The sequence below is a fragment of the Pelodiscus sinensis genome, chromosome 4 (assembly GCF_052426305.1).
Source record: "Pelodiscus sinensis isolate ZL-2025 chromosome 4, ASM5242630v1, whole genome shotgun sequence".
NCBI classification, from domain to species: Eukaryota; Metazoa; Chordata; order Testudines; family Trionychidae; genus Pelodiscus; species Pelodiscus sinensis.
The window spans coordinates 120,332,328-120,352,450 of NC_143055.1; the positions used below are offsets into that span (position 1 = coordinate 120,332,328).

Sequence of the window (20,123 nt, forward strand, 5' to 3'; positions counted from 1 at the left end):
ATACAGTGAGCCAATGGTAGACACAGTGAGCCAATGCACTGTTATGCTGGAAGATTTTAAATGGCTGCTGTCAGGCCAATCTTTGCTCTATGGACAATCAAAGACCTATTTACATGTGAAGGGTGTGTTAAACATCCTTCATTAATGCTATTATGGAAATAGAAACTAAATGTCCCATTATGCTTAGACAACTGGACACAACAGGAAGCTCTGCCCACCCTGAGAGTGTTAAGTTTTGAGATCCAGATTCATAGATTTTTAAGGCCAGAACGGACCACTGTGATCAGTGTATACTCTGACTTCCTGTATAAGCACATGAAACTTTTCAGAAATAATTCCATTTGAACTAGAGTACATCTGAGAGATTTCCCTGACACTGATAGCAAACAGAGGGGTTAGGGCATGGATTAGTTGCCACTACATATGTGAGAGACAATGTTGTTGTAGCACTGAGCCAAGGCCGGCCCAAGCCATTCATGCGCCCCAGGTCCCGGAAGCGTGGCACCGCCCTCAGGAGTGTGGCACATGCGCGGCCCCGCCCCTGGGCACACGGCGCATGTGCAGCCCCGCCCCTGCCCAGTCCGGCAGCCCCGCGCAGCGCCCCCTACAATGGGGCGCCCAGGGTGGTAGCCTGGTCAGCCCATAGCTTGGGCCGGCTCTGCATTGAGCACAATGTGCAGTAAAAGGTCCTCTGCACCAGGGCTACTCAACTTTGGAAACCCCAGGGGCCACAATGATACTCACAGCACATGCTGAGGACCACAGCTTAAATGTGGTTGCACATACATGCAAATATACATGCAAATAGATTATTTCACACTGATGGGCATGAATACACGGATTAAGCCTTAAGCCATGGTGCCAGACCCAACCATTGCCAGCGAGAGCCAGTCAGCACCTTTCAGGCTCTGCTCACAAGCCTAAGCAACCAGTACTTTCCACAATGCCCAGTGCTCCCTGCAGCTCTTCCCTGAAAGCTAGAAACACCAACACCCTTTACCCATCTGTTCCCGCCAGCCCGTCCGCTTGCATCTTTCAGTGCTCACCTGGCCTGGGAAACACCTCGCCGTTGTGGAGCATGTTCCCAGTGGAGGCCATGTCCGTAGGATCCCACCTGCAGGCTGTGTGTTGAGTCCCGCATAAACCCAAACTGCACTGTGGGCCGCAAACAAACAGGCCGCAGATGGCCCCACAGGCCGCGTGTTGAGTAGCCCTGCTCTACAATATGCTGTACTAGTGAGAAAAGCAATGGTGAACGTGGCCCTGAGGGGAATCTGAGATGCAGATTTTGGAGGGCAGACTACACACTGGAAAGACTGGATTTCTGAGCAAGGAAACTATCTGCTGTTATTTGTTTCTACTAGGTTTAAGGGGGGGGGGGAGTTTTTTTGAAGATGGCAACAAAGAAAAAAGTCTGATTTGCATCCTCATTTTTGTTTAATTATAATAATCCTACCCACTTTGTTTAATGCCTACCCACTCAGGCCAAAAGGAGAAGCAGTATATTAGTAGCAAGGATGAGCATACACTTCAGGTCAATTTTAATCAATAATGTGGACTTCTAGAAAACAGCCTTTTACAAAAGTTTAAGTCAGACAGAAGTGTATCCAGGACGTTTTAAAAATTACAAAATAATGGTTTTAATTAAAGAAATTGACATCCCCCTTCTGATTTAGTAATTAGAATACTACATACTACTACTACAATACTACAGATTTAGTAATTAGAATTCTCATACATGAGGACATGAAGATGAAACTGACTAGTTTATTTTTGCATTATGAGAAAGTTATGAGAAAGAGTCACCGGCATAAATAATGAAAAATAAATTCTATTTTAAAATTATTTTAGTGTTCAAATGTTTTTGAATCAGAACATTTAAAATGTAATATTTACTTTTCAACCTCCCTTCACTATCTTGTCTTTTTCATACTATCTAAAGTTAACATTCCATATAATGGACAAATCACTGTCAAGCTGTTGTTAAGAGAAAAGCAAGCATCTTTTGAGAGCCAATTATTAAACTGGATTTTTGATGCTGTTTTGAGTCTCCTCAAAAAAGTAACTGAACTGAGTTTTAGAATAAAATTAATCGATGTGCTAATCTTTGCCCTATGAATAATTTTGTTATTCGCAGCTTTTAAGGGATCATTATGATCATCAAGTGTGACCTTTCATAACATAGGCCATTGAACTTCTCCAAAGGATTCCTGCTTGAACAATTTAGAAATATATTTTTCTACTTCAAAGGACTGAGAATCCACCAAAACCTTAAGTAAGTGCTTTCAATAGTTAATTACCCTCACCATTGAAAATGTACACTGTATTTCTAGTCTGAATGTTTCTACCCTTGGTTATCAGACATTGGATCTTCATTGGCTAAAATTAAAGCCCAGAAACATTTTCCCCATTTATATATTTATAAAGTCATCTCTTATCCTTCACTTTGGCAACTAAATAGATCTTTCCCGACCTCAAAAAATGTTAATCTGGAGTCCTGCTATGTTGTCAAGAGTCAGCTTTTGAGTTCAGCTGTTGAAGTGTTCTGCAAAGACATGGCTGCTACTGTTCAATGTATGACAAACAACATTTCCCTTTCTCCTTCACAGGGTCCTCACAAATTTGATTTCCCCTCCTCACTCTTAAATATGCAGGTTTCCTTAACTCCATTTCCCTGTACTTTATGCATATCTCATAGAAATATTGTTACAGTAGTGGTGAAACAGAATAGAAGCTTCAAGAGATCTCAATCAAATACGTGTTTGTACAGAAGCAAGAAATAAACAGTACAGGCAGTCCCCGGGTTACATGGATCCGACTTACATTGGATCCCTACTTACAAACGGGGTGAGGCAACCCCGCACTAGCTGCTTCCCCCCAGCAGACCAGGGAGACGCGAAGCTAGCGCCCCCCCTCTCCCCCCCCCAGCAGACCAGGGAAACGCGGAGCTACTTTTCTCAGCAGACACTCAGCTTGAGAATAAAGGACTGAGGGAAGTGAGGTGTGGGAGAATAAAACTGAGCTATGGAGAAATGTTTGACTAGGAGTTTCCCCTACAATATGTACCAGTTCCGACTTACATACAAATTCAACTTAAGAACAAACCTATAGTCCCTATCTTGTACGTAACCCGGGGACTGCCTGTACTTCAGTTTAATTACTCACAGATGACCAACATTTTAAATTAAGTGTTACTGTGTTTTAGCAATCCTATGTTAATGCCATCATTCTCATACACAATATCAGAGCACTGCAATATGCAGAGTCTAGTTAGTATCAGGGCCCCGTTGCAGAGTATAAATGCATACAAGACATACAATGGTCATACATTCTGAGTCAGCAGAATTTATTCTTCCATTGACTTCAGTGGTGCCAAGATTCTTGCATGGTTCTGAACCTGATGGGCTCTCAATTTTGTATTAAAACACTTCTGGAGATCAGGACTGACATAGGCCAATCAGATTATCTACATACTTCAGGCACCAAATTTTAAAAATGTCAGCCTTGGGTCTTGGCCATCAAAGCCAGCTCTATATTAAACATGTGAAATGACAACACAGTTGGAGATGGTTATTCAAGAATCGAGATAATAGTAATATTTGCTGAAGAGAAACTCAGGAGTGGAGTAATACAAACTGTTTTGAAGGTTAAGGATAGATATCGGAAGAAATCCATGCATTGTCTATCCACAATATGTCTAGTTCTCAGTAACATTATCAGTCCTTAACATTCACAAATACCCACATTATCAATGTGAAGTTGTTCCAGAAGGATTTTTTGCCACAGCCAGTAAACACAAGACAAACTCACAAATACCCACATTATCAATGTGAAGTTGTTCCAGAAGGATTTTTTGCCACAGCCAGTAAACACAAGACAAATACTATACTTGATCAGTAGGCCATAAATGTAACACCCTTAACATTGTGTATTCTTGGAAAGGTTTTCCTATTTAAAATGATTTCTTAGAATATCTTTCAATAAATCCTTCTGTCCACTATCGGATGACTGCACATGTGCACAGTTTTGTTTGCATATAGTTCAAGCGCATCCATGCTTTTTCTCCCCACTCTACCCCTCTAAGAGCTTAGTGGAAAGGATTTAACTGTGTCATTTTAAATCTTTCAGATTCTCATACCTACCAAAGCACAACTTAGGAGCTCTCACTGGCAAAAACTGAACTAATGTACTAAAGTAATGTTTTGTTTAAAAACCATATTTGAACAGCATATTCAATAAACTGTTATAAAACAGCAAAATCCAATGATCTGCAAGATCTGCATTTGTGAGCTAGCTGTAATATTCTTCCAAGCATTTACACCTAGAGATTGATTCTAAGGCTATGTATCTATAGGTTTTTCCCTTGATCATTGTCACTTGACTGGGCTGTGCTTTCGAGGGAAAACTGCTGAAACCACAGTAAAGGCCTGAATTACTTATGGATTTAGTGAGAGATTAACCCAGCTTTTCAATAATGACAGTAGTTTCTGAAAAGCCCATGGAGGTCATTACTGATTTTAATGACATATTGTTTATTACATTCAGGGCACTGACAAAGAGTGCTTTAACTGAATAAAGTACTTCTACATGCAAAAGCTGTTATGAATTGTAAGCCATACTAGGCTCTTCAAAAGAAACAAATTCCCCACTCCCCACCTCCTGTAGGGCAGTCTGCCCTCCCCAATATCTGTCTCTCTCTCAGGAAAGACAGGAAACAGGAGACTTTCCCTTCTGAGTGTATGAGCCTCTTTCCCTGTGCCCATGTTTTTGGCAGGACCTGACCCCTTCATGTGAGCCGAGAGGCACTGGTCCTCTATAGAGAGCTGACTCCTCCCTTCCTGATCAAAAGGAAAGTTGGATACGTACCTTCTAACTCCAGTCTGCATTAAGGTGAAAAGGTAAAGTGTGTGTTATGGGCATTTTAAGGTATGGTTCCAAGAAGGAAGTGTTAAGGTTACAAAGATTGCCTTAACTCTATATTTTCTGGATTTGAAAATTTTGTAGGACTTGCCATTCTGAAAGGGCACAAGAAATCAACAAGTAACCTGAACTATACATTTACAACATTTTTTTTTGGGGGGGGGGGGCATTCAATAAAGAGATACAAGCTATGATCTTGCCATCACACTGACTTTACTACAAGTATTCAGTGAGTAAGCACCGCAGGACTGAGCCAAAAGACAATTATTTTGTTTATAACATCAGCTTCTAACCTGGGAAATGCAGAAATTATCTGAGCAGAATATTCTGCTTAATTTACTTTGATAAGTAGAGATTAACCCTGGGGAAATAAAAATAATACATTCAAGGATTCTTTCCCCCCACTGCTCCCTGTAATTGTTACCATTGTCATAAAGTTATTAAATCCCTCTGGTAAAACTTCTAAACAATTATAGATTTGATGTGTTTCTGAGACACTATAATGTCCCTTTAAACACAAACTTCCCTGCATAAAAATAGGTTATTACTGGTAAAGAATAAAAAGACGAGACATGCATACACGCACTGTAATCCATCCGCAGTGCAACAGAAAAATCTAAAATAGGCCTACACATCTACAATATGATGAGAGTACAAACCAGAAAAAAAACACAGTAATTCCAGTTTTAAAGGTTGCATCACCTTTGAAAGATTGTGTATTGTACTGTGGTTTATTTTGGCTGAGATTTTCATTCCAATATGCAACAACTTTTTCTTTTGTTGTTGTTGTTGTTGGGTTTTGGGGGGTTTTTTTGCACTCACGCATAGCAAGTTATTTTGCAAGAAAACAGCAATGCACACTTGTCTGTCAGAGTAGGATCAAGTCCATTTTATGTAAAATCATGCCCCTTCAATAGTGCATTGTGCAATATTCTGCCCAACTGGTGTTGAAAATAAATACAGGCAGTCCCCGGGTTACGTACAAGATAGGGACTGTAGGTTTGTTCTTAAGTTGAATCTGTATGTAAGTCGGAACTGGCGTCCAGATTCAGACGCTGCTGAAACTGATCAGTTTCAACCGCAGCTGAATCTGGACGCCAGTTCTGACTTACATACAGATTCAACTTAAGAAACCCAGGCGTCCCCAAGTCAGCTGCAGCTGAAAACGGATCAGCGGCTGATTCCAGGAAGCCTGGGGCAGAGCAACTCTGCCTCGGGCTTCCTGTAGTCAGCCGCTGGTCAGTTTCAGCGGCGGCTGACTTGGGGACGCCTGGGGCAGAGCAGCTGGGGTGCTGCTGGGTTGCTCCAGTAGCGCGGCTCCTCGGCGCTACTGGACCAACCCAGCAGCACCCCAGCTGCTCTGCCCCAGGCGTCCTGATTCAGCCGCTGCTGAAACTGACCAGCAGCGGCTGAATCAGGACGCCTGGAGCAGAGCAGCTGGGGTGCTGCCGGGTTGGTCCGGAGCGGCGCTGCGGGACCAACACGGCATCCCCCAGCTGCTCTACCCCAGGGGTAGGGAAAAAAAGCCTGGTCTGCTGGGGGGGGGGGCACTAGCTGACCAGGGAGACGGTGGTGGCGGGACCGCCCAAGTCCTCCACGGCTTTGCTCCGCCTCCCTGGTCTGCTGACGTGGGAGACGGGGAGCAAAGCCGCGGAGCACGCCCGCAGCGGGACAGCCCAAGCGTGCCTGGGCTGTCCCGCTGCGGGCGTGCTCCAAGGCTTTGCTCCCCATCTCCCTGCAGACCAGCGAGACGGGGAGCAGCTTTTCTCGCCCCGGAGGACGGGGGCAGCAGACCGCGGCGCATCTGGGCGTCCCGCCGCTCCCGTCCTCTGGGGCGAGAAAAGCCCCGTTCGTAACTGCGGATCCGACATAAGTCAGATCCGCGTAACTCGGGGACTGCCTGTAATCACATAAAAGGAATATTCATCGGTGTTCAGTGTGATGATAAAAATATTTCCTTCTCTTCCCTTTTTTCCCCACCCTCTAAGGAAAACATCACCTTCTAAATGTATTGGATATCTTATTTTACATCATACCTCCTGATCAGGCATAGTTGTCTGTATGCAAAGTAGGGGGCCACAGGGTGCTGCAGCACCCTAAATTTTTGCACCCACCCAACTCCCCTGTGCCCAAAGAGTGGCTTTTCTGCCCACATCCCCCCAGCTCTGAATCAGCCCTGAGGCTCTGCTGCCGCTTGGCATCCCACTGCCAGCCCGGGGCGCTGCAGCTGCCCCCAGCTGTAGCTAGATTGTCAACTCTCCCAAACCAGGCACCATTTGCTACAATGGTTCCAATCCAGGAGAGTTGGCAACCCTACATGTGACCCCAGCCTGGCATAGCGAGGGGCATGAACAGCTGTGGGGGGAGGCACGGTTCAGCACCCCAACCCTAAAAATAGTTCCAGCATTGAGGGGTATGTCACTTGTTTGAAATTTCACCTACAAAACTGCAGCACTAGAAGTAACAATTCAACTTCTCTGTAGAATTCTCTGCCCCCAAACAAACAACCTCAGGATGTTACCTGGGTAACAAACATTGCTTACTGTTACCTGAGTAACAAACATTAAAAGTGATCACTTCATCTGGATCAGTCTGTACCATTTCTTATGATGTACTCACTAATGATGAATTAAAAATTGTCCTTTAGACTGCACAAATTGATTGCAGTACCAACAGCCTATTAGGAATGTTAAATATTGGTTAATTGAATACTCGATCAACCACATGAATTTTTATTGGTTACTTGACTGTTCTATAGTCCCTGGAGATGGAGCGCTCCAGCCTCACTCCTGAGGAGCCCCCCTGCTACTCCACACTGCTGCCTCTGTATCAGAGGCAGCAGCGCAGGATGCCAGGTAGGAGCTGGTCCGTGAGGGGAGACAGTTTAAAGGCCAACTCCCCTTGTGGACCAGCTGCCTGTCATCCTGCGCTGGTGCCTCTGATACAGAGGCAGCCGCGTGGGGTAGCAGAAACCTCTGTCTGGGGGAGGCGGTTCTGAGCTCCCGGACCTGATGCGAGCTCGATCTGAGCTGGGCTGCCTGCCTTCCTGGCTCCTAATACACTTTAAATGCAGAGCCGCAGCAAGGGTAGGTCCCGGACCCAGCACACGTGAAGACTGAGCTGGGCTGCCTGCCCATCCGGCTCCTAATATACTTTAAATACAGAGCCACAGCAGGGGTAGGTTCCAGAGCCAGCACAAGCCGGGACTGAGCTGGGCTGTTGGCCTGCCTGCTAAAATATTCACTGGCAGTGGGGAGAAGAGGAATGCATGTAGACTATAGCATTAACCTATAAACTGTTGCTTATCAGTTAATTGACTACACCAGCTGTGGCCAACCTGCAGCTCACGAGCCACATGCGGCTCTTTCCCCCTCCCTCCCCCCCATGGCTCACAAAGCTGCCCCCGTGTCCCAAAAACAGCCCTCTCCTCCCATTTCCCTGTGCTGAACTAGGCAGGGGAGCTGTCCGGCGCGGCCATTAAAGATGGCGTCGGCCGGTGGGAGCCTGATGTGGCCAAACCTAAACGCATTTTCTTAAAGAGGCAGAGTTTTTTTTCCCTCGACCAAACGTGACTGGGGGCTCCTTTTAAAGGGGCAAAGGGGCCAGTCCTTTTTTTTTCCCCTCAACAACTTTGCCCCAGCTCGTCACGCTGGATCCACTGATATCTTCGCTCTTTGCCCAGAATGGGTTGGCCAACCCCGGACTATACTATTACATCCCTATAACCTATGTAGATGTTTCTCCTGCAATCTGATATTAGTTGTCATTGGCGTGGTCTGCAAACCATACTCTATGCAACTGCAAACCATACTCTATGGAGATTGCATTCAGAAAGAAATCTTTCCTCAATCCCCTCTTCTGACCTTCAGATAACTCCCCACCCTATTTAATCAGAAGCAAGACACCACCACAGACCAGGACATATCAACTCAAAGTGGCACCAGATCCTACCAGAACAACAGATGCAAAACCTGTAGATATATATCCACTGATCAAGAACCCCCCCCCCCACACACACCCCTCTTAAGATCCACACATGCCTATTATAAGTGGTATACCTCACCGATACACTAAATGCTCCAATAGCAACTCTGAGAGAACCTGCTTCAATACCAAAAAAATAAATACATAAAACTCTCTGACTGCACACTTCTCTCTGTCAACTACCACACTAAATTAGAACCCATAGTGCAGGAATGAGCAATAATATTCACAGAGGGGCCACTTAATGAATGTTGGTATGTGGTCACGGGCCTGCTCTAATCCCAGAACGGGCAGGGCCCAAAGCAGAAGGGGTGGGAGACATGGAGCAGCCTTCCCCCAGAATTGTCTGGGGCCAAGGGCTTTGAATTAAAAATACAGCCAAGGTCTCGCAGCTCCTGGCCCCACTGCTACTTTGTTGCTTGGCAGCCAACCAGAGTTACTGTGGCTATTTAAAGGGCTTGTGGCTCCAGCTCCTGAGGGGATAGCACTGTGACTGGGAGCCGGGAGCCATTTAAATAGGATTCTGTTGCCTGAGCTAGCGCCTGGAAATTCAGTGGTATGGGCAGCAGGATATAAACAGACAGTGGCCAGATGTATCAAACAATTACAACCCATGATCGCTAGGGATCCCATCCTGCAAGAAATATTTCCCAAACTCTCTCTTTTGGTCTTCAAACAACCTCCCAGTCTCTGCAAGTTCATCATCAGAAGCAAGTAGTCTGGCTCAAAGCAACACCAGACGCTTCTACAGTAACAGATGCAAAACCTAGAGACATATCTCAATTGCTACCATAATCAACCAAAGCATCACTCTCCTAGTAGGAGTTGCACAAGCCAATGCTGGGAGCATTGCCTCTAGCGTACTGTTGTATAGCCAGCCAACTATCACAGCCACATGGCCTGCTGTGTCCTCCCTACAGGAGAACTTAAACATGACTTGGATTATTTGTACTCTTTTCGTGGTGCACCAATGACAAAGGTATATTTAAAAGTTTATTTCTGTATTCAACAACAAAGGCCAGATCTGGTTTTGCTGGTGAGAGGCTGAAACTTCACCAAAAACAGCTTTTCCTCAAAGTGTTCCTCTGAAGAACATGAGGTAAGTAAGAGTGAAAAACAATGCCAAATCCTCAGCTGACATAAACTGGAATCACATGGGCTTCAATGGGTCTGTGACAATTTACACCAGCTGGCCCAAAAGCCTAAATAAAAAATACTTCCTTTCTCAGAGTACACTCATTGGATACTTCCGATACAAACTTGTAATTCTCCAGACTTTCACAGATTCCACCTTATGGGTTTTTACTAGACTTCAATATCTCATGTAAGAAACAACTAGGAAAACAAGCAAATCAAGTGTTTTTTTAATGTTTTTGTTTAAGAAACCCTCAGCAATTTAAATCATTCTAAGGTAATGTGTGGGGGGAGGGAAGCACGGATCTGGTATTGGTTTCCAACAGGGACTTCCAAGATATTTTCGTCTCTGAAGCGGAACCTTTGAAACACAGCTACTCACACAGGGGTGGAAAGTGCACCCTGCCCTAGATGAAAGTAACACACATTCCTCCCACCTCCAAAAATATTCAAGGATGATTTTCTAAACTCATCTGTTTCCTTACCATTCCCGCCCCACGAGTCCAACTTTCAAGACTGCACTGCAGCACAAAGGAACTCGACAATCGTGATCTTGCTGTGTCCAGGGATCTCTGCACTCACAGATGGGGGCAGCATTTACTGCACAATGAATCCATCTGTGGATCCCAGAAAATTAAAGAGACAAAACCATTCCATTTTTTACATTTTTTTTCCCTATCAGGCAATTCATTGCACTAGCATCATAAACAATACACTCTATCAAAAGGGCCTCCATACTCCAGTTTACCCAGCATTTCTGAACACATTAAGTATGATTATTGTACTAGCACATGCATGTTTCCATTATCTCCATTAAAATGTTATCTAAAGCCTTCATATTGTCCCATATGATTTGGGGATAAATTGCCTCAATACATATTATTATCCTTGGACACACTAAGGACATATGAATGGTGGTGATTAATAAATATAATGGCATTCTGGGGAGGGAGGATAGAGGATTGACAGTATCAGCATGCCAATTCCATTGTATGCATGACACACCATGTCCAGTTCATCATCAAGAATTCACCTAGCGTCTTTTACAGTAAAGCTACAATGAAACTGGTTAATAAAGGCCACCAAAGGGATTGCTATTGTTGTTCTAGCTTTAACAGGTGGCTTCATAATACAGCATGATTAACCGAAGAAATGTTTTGTTATTTTAGGGACTGAGACTTTAGAGGCCACTAGGACTAAACACTGTTACAAGGTGATATGAGCACAGGTCAGTGTAACTATTTAAGACTTTCAGTGTCAGATTAAAATATGGTTTAAACTGCACCGCAGCAGATAGGTGCAGGAAACATGTTGCACTAATTTAATCACACACTTACCGAAATCTCACACTCATTACACTAGCCGAAGTAGTAAGGTAGATCACATAATAGCAGACTTTTTCTAATCAAAGAAATACTGATATCCCATAGAGGTGTGGTAGACTGAAATCAAGAGGGGATCCCATGAGTAGGAGAGGTCTCATGGAAAAAGGCACAGAGGTGAGAATGAGAGAACATCGAGATGAGTTGTTGTGAATTGGTTAGTGTCCATCTCTTGTCAGTAGAAAATCTAACTCTGCTCCAGTTCAAATCAACACAAGTTTGGCAATTTGTGTCACTGCAAACAGAACCACACCAAAGAGACTGAAGTTAAAATATTTTGTTACAGGGTGCAATACATATGTTGTAACATAGGTCTTATTTGCTTGTTTGGTTTACATGTTAACTATGCAATATATTTGTTTGACTCTTTTTAAATATGTTCTAATATTTAACATGTAAAATATATGTATATTCCTTACATATAATGGTACATGGAAAGAATCAAGTACCATATTTTTTTTTTTAAATCACAATAATTAATCATTGAAGATTAGGGTTGGAAGAAACTTCAGGAGGTAATCTAATCCAACCCTCCCTGCTCAAAGCAGGACCAACATCCTTCCCACTCAAACTCATTCCTACCTGAAAAGAGAGATATTTGTGTTTATACATTATGAAATGCACTCAGATACCACAGTGATAAAGCTACCCTATAAAAAGATAGATAAGGCCAGATCCGATTTAAACCAGCGATAGCATCATAGAATCACAGAGCTGGAAGAGACCTGAGGAGGTCATCAAGTACAGGCCCCTGCCCAAAGCAGAACCAATCCCAACTAAATCAACCCAGCCAGGGATTGTCAATCTGAGACTATAAAACCTCTAAGGATGGAGATTCCACCACCTGCCAAGGTAACCCATTCCAGTGCTTCACCACCCTTCTAGTGAAATGGTTTTTCCTAATATTCAACTGAGAACAGCCTTTCTCCGTCCTCTTTGGAAACTCCCTTCAGGAAGCTGAAGTCTCCTATCAAATCCCCCCTCACTCTTCTCTTCTGCAGACTAAACAAACCCAATTCCCGCAGCTTCTCCTCATAGGTCATGCGCTCCAGCCCCCTTATCATTTTTGTCGCCCTCTGCTGAACCCTTTCCAATGCGTCCATATCCTTTTTATAGTAGAGGGCTCAGAACGGGACACAATACTCCATATGTGGCCTCACTAGAACTGAATAAAGGGGAATAATCACTTCTCTGGATCTGCTGGCAATGCTCCTCCTAATGCACCCTAATATGCCATTAGCCCTCTTGGCTACAAGGGCACACTCTTGACTTATATCCAGCTTCTCATCCACTGAAATCCCCAGGTCCTTTTCTGCAGAACTGCTACTTAGCCAGTCGGTCCCCAGCCTGTAACAATGCTTGGGGTTCTTCCATCCCAAGTGTAGGACTCTGCACTTGTCCTTGTTGAACCTCATCAGATTTCTTGTGGCCCAATCCTCTAACCTGTCCATGTCACTCTGGACCCTATCCCTGCCCTCCAGTGTATCTACCTTTCCCCCTAGCTTAGTGTCATCTGCGAACTTGCTGCGGGTGCAATCCATTCCCTCATCCAGGTCATTAATAAAGATGTTGAACAAAACCAGTCCTAGAACAGATCCTTGGGGCACTCTGCTAGAAACTGACCACCAACCTGACATCAAGCCGTTGATCACTACCTGCTGGGCCCGACAGTCTAGCCAGCTTTCTATCCATTTTACAGTCCATTTATCCAAGCCATATTCCCTTAACTTGCTGGCAAGAATATTGTGGGAGACTGTATCAAAAGCTTTACTCAAGTCAAGGAATATAACATCCACTGACTTTCCCATATCCACAGAGCCAGTTACCTCATCATAGAAGCTAATCAGATTGGTCAGGCAGGACTTGCCCTTTGTGAATCCCTGTTGACTATTCCTGATAACTTTCCCCTCTTCCAGGTGCTTCAAAATGGATTCCTTGAGGATCCCCTCCATGATTTTTCTGGGGACTGAAGTAAGGCTGACTGGTCTGTAGTTCCCCGGATCGTCCTTCTTCCCTTTTTTAAAGCTATGGATCTTTCCAATTGATTTCACAAAACAAAGTACTTTCCATACGCTTTCAAAGAAATCAGCATTGCCATTATACTTTCACAAGGTACACACACTTATGAACAGAATTAAAAGACTGCATTATAAACCCAGTGTGTAGATATAAAGGATGAGTTTTTAACACCTGTAATTTGACAAATCACATCCTGTTTTCAGACCTCTACACTGCACACTTGTGATGTAGGAAAAACTGCTCTGCTAGATTTCAACTATTATTGATATGCTGATGCTTTATAACATTAAGTAATAACTAAAATAATATTAATGGTGGGAAAGCGAGTTCCCCCTCTTCACTTCCCTCATTCTAAAAAGTGGCAAATGTTTTGACTCCAACTTTCCAAAAAACATTTGGATATTGTGAAGATAAATCCAGTAAAGATTGTGAAATTCTCAGATATTGTGGTAATGGAGACCATGTATGTACCTTAAAGCTATCTATTTATTTCAGAATATATCAAGTTCTCTTCAGTAAAACATACAGGATTAGGGACGTTAAATATAGATTAATTTGCATTGACTATTTGATTAGTCGATAAGGACACCTCCGCCTTTGAAGAGAAAGCGCTGTAGGGAGCACAGGGCCAGTGGGGGACTCAAGCAGTCCCCCGCTAGCCCCTTGCTCCCCGCGGCATTTCAAAGCGGCAGTGCTACATGGAGTCTGAGGTCAGCGGGGGAGTCCCCAGCTGGCCCTGGACTTCACATGGCGTTTCAAAGTGGCAGCCCCAGGTTCCACACAGCGCTGCTGCTTTGAAGCATCCCTCCTCCTATTCCCCTGCCTTGCTTCCTCTTTCTGATAGAACATAGATTTTAATGCAGATACTTTTGCGATTTCTTTCCTCCCCCTCCTTTAAAAAAAAATCAGGATTTCCTTACATATATTATGTTGCCTTCTCATCTCCCTGTAGTCCCATTTCTCATAGAAATTATTACAAAATGACTACATGTAGACTATCATATTCAAGATAGATCAGGGTGCTGATAAAGGCAATGGTCTTCTGTATGAAGCAAAAGCATTTTTTTACTGCCCAATAGGGAACTCAAACCATAGTTATCAAAATATATGACAATTTATATTCTCTAAATCAGGGCTGGGCAAGATGCAGCCCGGGAGCCAAATCCAGCCCATCTAACACTTTTATCTGGCCCGTGGACTGCATCTGATTGCTTTCTATTTACATCCTGCTGCCCATGCCACTGAATTTCCAGGCAGTGGCTCAGGCAGCAGGATCCTATTTAAATGACTCATGAGTCCCAGTCATAGCACTACCCCAGGAGGGGCTGGAGCTGCGAACCTTTTAAATACCTGCAGCAATCCCAGGTGGCTGCCACGTAACACGGCAGTGGCAAGGCTGGGATCCGCAAGCCCTTTGCTGTATTTTCACTCTGGGGGTAGGCTAGTCCCCAGCCCCTTCTTCCCCAGGTTCCACTCCTTCCGGGGGAGGAGCCAGCCCATGATCACATACCAAAATTCATTAAGTGGCCCCCCCTGAAAAAAATATTGCCCACTCCGATCTAAATGATACACTTTGACATGCACAGAGAGAATGCCAGAGAAAATCAATCAATAAAAGATACCTATACATTTAAACTGTTAATAACAGTTATTTATCAATTGCATGTACATTATACAGATATACTTTCATTATCCTCGAGTTACAGGCCCTTCCTTAAGTATACAAGAAATGATACAAGTGGAAATCACACTAGATACTATTTTAAGTTCTCAGAAGTGCTGTGTTTTTATGTCATGTCACAAAGCTAATATTCTGAAATAGCTAAAACTCACTACAAAAGTCAAGTTAGGTTTATTAATATACCATCTTAGCCTTAAGCGATAGCCCACAAAAAATTAAAGATCATCTTAAAATCATCACTACAAAAATGCATATTTTAGAAGCAAAGCAAATGAAGTACATTTTACTACCATTGTAGAAAACTGCCAAATGAATCTAATAAAGCAAGTGTATCTGACAGAAACACTAGTGTATTTCAGGATACAAAGCTGGGCCCTAAAACTTGCAAAGGCTTATTCACATACTTAACTTCATGGTCTGTGAATAGCCCCTTGGCCAAACTACTTACAGGGTGAAATCCTGGTCCCATTCAAGTCAGGTAAGTATATTTTAATAAAATATGTTTCTCTGAAACTTGTGTGTCTGTGCCACTCAGAGCCTGCACCTGAATTACCTTGCAGTGGTATTTATTTATTGACTGAAACAGAAAAAAAAAATCAATCTATTACTTTATGAGGGTCTGATCCTGCAACCATCTCCAGGCAGCCAGGCTGTTCCACACATGCAAAGCCCCATTCACATCAATAGACTTTATACATGTGTAGGGATTTGCTTACATGGAGTGAACTGCAGTATTGGGGCCTCTGTTTGTAGTTAACAGTAATCTGCAAAACAATTTTTATTCATGTATTTAAAATATTTTTACCCTGCCCCTCTATTTAAAATATTCAAGGCAGCTTACAAAAATGTTTAACACACAATACAAATATTTATAAAAATTTAAAAATAGAAGACCCCAGAAGGACATAAAACCTGCTAAAAATGTCTCGAGAGGAACAACTAACCAACCAACCAAACCAAAGACATTTTTTTCCCCACAATAAATTTAGTTCTGAAGCCCATACTCAGACTGATGCCCCACTGATGCCCATGAGAAGTTCACCCAACTGTGGACTAAACAACTTCTGGAATGGGTCCTACAGAATTTACATAAAGCCCTTTCTACAACATAGAGTTCTGAGTGTGGATACCAAAGTGCTTTCGCAAAAAAGTTTTGAAACGTAATTACAGTATTTCAAATCTTTTTCCACAAAGAACAATCATGGCAAGAGAAACAAAACCAAGTTACTTAAAAATAAGTACGTTCCTCTACGAAGTATCCAGGTTCTCGGTAAGCTGAGCATTTGGTCAGCCACCCAGGAGAGATTCAAATGTAAGTATTTTTACAAATGGATAAAATGAGTCTCAGAAAGATGAAGTGACTTGCACAATAGTGACAGAGTCAGAAACAGAAACCCAGTTACCAGTCAATAGTCTCTTTTCCCTTGTAGCCAGGGACAGGGACCTAAATATTTTACTGCAGATACATCTCTCTTCATGCAGGCAATGCCAAACAAGACCAAACAATCAGGTTCCTAACCTTACTTATCCACCTTGCTTATCCATCACACTATAATGAACTCTGGGGGAAAACACCCTTGCTGAACAAAGCCTTAAGCTGGGCATTAAGCAAGAGCTGAGGAGGTTGAATTCAACCCTATATCTGTAGGCAGGCCTTGGGGTGTAATGCAGTCCCTCCTCAGCCTCTAGCTGTGACCTGTAAACTGAAATGTCAGATGTTTCCTCTCTTAAGGACCCTACTTCTGCAGAATTTTTGACTGCATTATCCTTCTTCCAGCTCACCTCCAAACCTACCATAGGCAGGATCTGCATCATGCAGGGAAATTCAGGTCCTCTGACACTCTACACAGTCCTACCATAAGAGGGCCTTATGCAGGTGCTTTGTGAGCCAGATGGGGATTCCATCCTGCAGGGCACTTACTCACACAGGTTTCCCACTGATTTGAATGGGAATGGTGCCCAAGCTGAACTGCATGAGTGAGCACACATTCAGTCCTACTCTCATTCAAACCAGTGAAGCTTTTTCAAATTCCTACTGTCTTCAGTGGGAACAGGCTAGAGTGCCCATGTCCTCACTACTTCCCTGGCAGTGCTAACTACTTTTGGAACAGTACTAACTACTTGTCACCTAGCACAGAGTGAGAATTGCCACAGCCACCTTGTAGTAACACAGCAGTCCCTCTGGAAGGCCATTTCACTACCTGAGGCCTTCCTCTGGTGTATAACTCAGAATTTAATCAAATCCCTTGTCATTTAGATGTCTTAAAAATATTTTTTTTTTAAGTTTGTCAGGCTACTGGTTTCCATACGATAGTATGATTCAATAACAAGAGTAAAAGCAACTCCTACACAAGAAATACATATGCACTATTATCCTCACTAGCATACTCCTATGTACAGAATTACAAATCCTGACACTTCAATTTTAATTGTGTTTTGCTGCATAGTCACAGTTACATATACCATAAGGAGTTAAAAAGAGAATATAAAGCTTCCAAACAACTAGGTGAAATGTCTTTGCTATCTAAATATTTTCAGGTTTCACTTTTATATAATTTTTCACTTTTACATAATCTTTAACTGATTTTGCAACATGTTCCTTTCCCCTCCCCTTGTAAGTAAGAACAAGAGGAACTGTGAGAAGCAGATAGTAAACCTTCCTAGTTTTTCCCCTACTGCCTCAGGAGATTTTTAACACTTCAAGTGCAATAATAAACCAAAAAGAAAAACATGTCTGGCACAGATTTGGCTTCAAGGAAAGATTTTTAAGTTTCTCTTCCTGACATTTCAGCTGTGAAAATGTCGAATAGGGGAATTGGTGGACATAAGTGATTATTTTCTCCACTGTGCAGAAGCTTCAGGGGATAGCTGAGTTAGTCTGTACAGGATAAATTAAAAAAAAAAAAGGAATAGTTTTGTAGCACTTTAAAGACTAACAAAACATGTAGATGGTATCATGAGCTTTCATGGGCACAGCCCACTTCAGAAAAGCTCATGATACCATCTACATGTTTTGTTAGTCTTCAAAGTGCTACCAGACTATTTGTTGTGTTTTTAAGTTTCTCCACTGTGTTTTTCAGGGACAAGCTGAAGGGAGGGAGAGAGCTGTAAAGTGTACATGACTGATCTCTCAAGAGCTTCTCTTCTCCACCATAAAGGAAAATTATTCTCAACTCCTCAGTGAGACAACTCCTAGAACCTTTCCTCAGGGAAAGCCAAGGAACGCACCAACCTGAGGACCGCCCTTCCAGATAAGAAAAAAGGAACATAAGGATATATACTAAGGGAAAGCTTGAGAGTTTCACAAGCCCATTGAGTAATTATAAACATCCCATTTCTTCCACTCGGAGTTACCTTGTGCAATTCAGTAAGGGATGGGTAGCATCCTTCTGTTCATGACTCAAAGACTGGCTAGCTAGATATGCCACATATCATCATCCAATGCCACCACAACCTCCTCATTCAAATCTCTCCTAACAAACCCCTTCTTCCTGGAACCCCCAGCTGAATAAATATTAAAAATTAAAAAAAGACAGAAAAAGCCAAACTTAGAGCCTTTCTCTCATCTCATTCACACAATGGGGAAGAGTCAGGAATAACTCCACTGCCAGCAAGAGGAGTTCTGACAGCGCCAGAGGAAAAGCCGTGTCTTCTGGGTTTCCCAGCACCTCTTGCCTATTCTGGGTCTCTCACACTTCAGGTCAGAGCCATGAGGAACCGTGAGGTCTTGTGCAGCGGGGAGCTCTTTGCCAGCACAAAATAAACAATTCCTAGTAATGTCACCATCTCCCTCCTCCTCCTCACGGCCCCTCCACAAACGCCACCTGGCCTGGCTGCCCCCCTCTTGCGGACAGCTAGGGAAGAGAAGAGCTGCCTGCCAGGCGCTTGCGAACCGCTGGCTGAGGGAGCAGAGTCCCAGGGGAAAAGAAAAGGTGACATGTGGCATTGTTGGCAGGTCCAGGCCCCCACACTGTGCAAGCTGCCTCCACCGGGTGCAGGCGGCCCGGGTCCCCTTTAGGTGCAGCAAAGCGGGGAGCTGCCTATCTGAGAGTGCGGGCTGCCAGCACCGCCTGCGTCTTCTCACTCGCTGCCAACCCACAAGAGTCCTTGAACCTCCACAAAGCGACTTGTCCTCTTGCCTAATCCCAGCCGCGGCTGCCGATTTGCGGCGCGAAGCACGCTCGATCCCCGGGATCAGCGCGAAGAGGCAACGCAGATCTACCTCCTCCTGCGCCGCTTGGTGCAGCCATGCCCCGGGCCCCGGCCGGCTCAGCTGCCCTCCTCCCCCTCCCAATCAGCTGGCCTTGCTGCCTGCCTGCCCGGCCCCGGATCTACCTGCAGGAGCCGAAGCGGAGAGGAGCAATGTCCCGCTTCCCTGCCTCCCATCCCTCTCTGCATTCACCACCCGGGAGGGGGCGCGGACGCAACACCCTCAGGAAACTCCCCCTTCCAAAATGCAACCGCAACCCTCCCATCCCGGGGAGAGACAGGCCCCCTCTCTCCCTCCCCAAACAGCCAGCAGCAGCACCAAGGCCTGGGCTGGCTCCCCCGTCTCCTCCTGCCCCGTGTGGGTAACCTGCCAGGCTAATCCCAGCCCCTGGGCATGGAGCAGAGCAAACCGCAAAGGCAGAGGCGTGAGCGGGGCATGAAGGATATTTACTACCTGGCTGGGCTGCTGCTCTCTGGGCTCCTCCAGCGCACTGAGAGCTTGGTTTCTCTTTGGGAGAAGGGGGTGGCAGGGTGAGTCTCTGCCTTGCACCCCCCCCCACTCCTCCGCGTGCTGGCTTCCCCCCTACCACCACCACCCCACCCCTTGGTTCAGAGCTAATAATCCTCCGGGAGCCAGCACTGCTCCCCTGCCGGCGCCGCCGCTTCCCAAGCAGGCATGTTGTCGCTGGGCAAGCGAGCCGAGGACGGATTGGCAGCCGGCTGTGTGTGTGCGCGGGGAGGGCGAGGAGAAGGGAGGGACCAGGGGAGGCGCTTCCAAGCGCGTCTGTGTGTGT

At 44.5% G+C, this 20,123-nt stretch overlaps 1 protein-coding gene across 3 annotated transcripts in view; it reads right to left on the reverse strand.

Moving 5' to 3' along the window:
- Positions 1-19,939, reverse strand: part of CCSER1 (coiled-coil serine rich protein 1) — a 1,136,372-nt gene extending 1,116,433 nt beyond the window's left edge. For 2 of the 3 annotated variants that reach the window (XM_075929599.2, XM_075929601.2), the window contains exon 1: positions 19,784-19,938. The gene's annotated coding sequence lies outside the window, so the exon portion shown is untranslated. Of the gene's footprint in view, positions 1-19,783 lie in introns of all 3 variants that reach the window. The other variant, XM_075929595.2, reaches the window with a different exon arrangement.
- Between the last annotated feature and the right edge of the window lie 184 nt (positions 19,940-20,123).